A 2,265-nucleotide genomic window follows, 5' to 3' on the forward strand; every position below is an offset into this window, starting at 1 on the left:
TAAACCCCACTATAGTTTAGCATTGTTAGTAGGAAGAATCCTGTTGGCCTGAACTAGCAACTGTATAATCCAACTGTACAGTTGCCTGTGAAACACGTTCTTCAACTTCATCAGACACTTTCAGGCCCAATTACTGACAACAAAGCTTATTAACTGTGCTTAGTTTGGAAAATTGCTTCATTTTATACTGGATTAATTATTATACATGTCAGTAACAACACACTTGAAAGGTTAAAATACTTGGGCTGAGCCCGATAATCTGGCAGGAATTGGTTTCACAGCTGGAGACCGCTTATTAATAAATCTGTGCATGGCTGCAATTGTAGTCGGCGCTCTGAAGCCTGAAGAAAGAGGCAACTTTCTGGACTGTGCAAGCCTCAAACTGGTGACAGCCACAGATTTCTAATGTGCTTTGCCGACAAGGTAACTATCAGTATCACCATTTCTAGTTCATAGGTAGAGGAAGGGAGGCACAAGGATGCAGTGTAAATAAGTGTAAATACTAGTGTAATGCGGATCTGTACCAATGACAGCATCCTTGGGGCTTTTCTGTGGTCAGGCTCCAGCATAGCACACCGTGGTAGTCACATCTGGAAAGGCATGGATCAGAAGGACTAAAGCCTCCTGTAACAGGGAGGAGTGCTTCCTCTTGGTCATTCAATCATTGTCACCTAACGTAGCACATAGAGTCCTTCTACCTGCGACTAAGGATTGGAAACCGTGCAACTTACATGTGCGTCCGTGTCAGTGAGACTCAGGCTCAGGCTCCATGCCATGATGCAGACCATAAAATAAGAGGTTGGGAAGCACGTGAGGTGAGTATTTAAGTTAAGGTTGCCTGTTTTAACCTCCGTTTCTTCTCCCTTGTTCTAGAAGAGGCGCTATTTTAAACTTGCTTGTTTCAGTTTTGATTTGGGCTGTAATAAATTTGTAATATATTTTTTAGCTGTGAAAGCAGTTTAAACTCCGCTTCCATTGGACTATTTTCATGAATTGGTAACCAGACACAGAGAGACAGATAGAAACTTCTACTCCAATGCTGCCTCTTCTGGATTTGCTTTGTCTTGAACTGTGGGTTCCTGCATCAAGTTTCCCTGCGCTCCTTACAGGCTTTATTAGGGTTTAGGACATGACTTTATTAGGGTTCAAGTCTTCCGTGGCCAATCAACTTCAAGAGACTGGACATTATTGAGGTATTTACTTTATTCACACAATCCCATAATTGGCAATTTTGTCTTACGTTCTCCACCCAAGACCTCACAGGAGAACCTGGGTGAAATGCTGCGAGTCTGGGGCAGAGGGGGCCACCAACCCTGCATAGCATGGACATCAGACCACCCGGCCTGGGATTCAGGGATGATTCCCCAAAGGCAAAAAAACCACTTAGATTTCTCAGCCATCTTTTCTTCCTTGTGTGGATTTCAGGACTCCCACCTCTTGCATCACTGAGCTCAAAATTATCCTGTTTGTGTGGACAGAACATGGAAACGGTGGAAACTCTGTTTCCAAGGTCAAACATATTTGGGAAGAAGACGCAGAGGTGAAAGGAGAGATGAAGGCTGGAAGCAAGGCCTTCTCCTGCAGCATGCCTGTATGACCAGTTTGGGCTGATCAACAAGACTGTCTGTAGGACGCTGTTTATTCTGATTCCTCACCGGAGAGATGGGATTTCCCTGTGCCCCCGACTCAATTTACCAATTCCCAGTGGGCAAATCAATTCTGGACATACTACAGGACAATTTCTGTGCTAGCTATCAGGAGCACATCTTTTGGGTCACGAAGCCCATCCTTTGCGTTGCGTCACCTGATTCCAGACTGGAGGACGCCTCAGTGTTCAATGAGCTTTAAAAAGAGGTGGCTTTGCTCTAGTGTCACCCCCCCTCCTCCAGGCTCCGTCCAGAGGGGCCCTGCTACACCCTTGGAGCTTTCTTTTCTCCCGAGTTCGGGGAACACCACCTGGGCGCTGGCAGGGAGCCCCCCAGCCCCACACCGTCCCCACAAGCGTTTGTTCAAAGAGCTGTTAAAAACAAACCATCGCCAGCTCCTGGTTTGGATGGGACAGGCGGGTGCTGGAGTCCTGCAGGTGCACACGAGCCGCATTTTCAGCCTTTTTTTATTTATTTTTTTAAACAGGAGCGTTAAGGGACTATCAATGATAGTTTTAACAGTTAAAAAAAACCCCAAACCCACAGCAAAACCAAACACACGCACACACGTGTATATCCGTGAGTCCACCTCAGCGCTGGCCGCTGACACACCCTCCCC

Source organism: Calidris pugnax, unplaced genomic scaffold (assembly GCF_001431845.1).
Source record: "Calidris pugnax isolate Ruff unplaced genomic scaffold, ASM143184v1 scaffold303, whole genome shotgun sequence".
Lineage (NCBI taxonomy): Eukaryota > Metazoa > Chordata > Aves > Charadriiformes > Scolopacidae > Calidris > Calidris pugnax.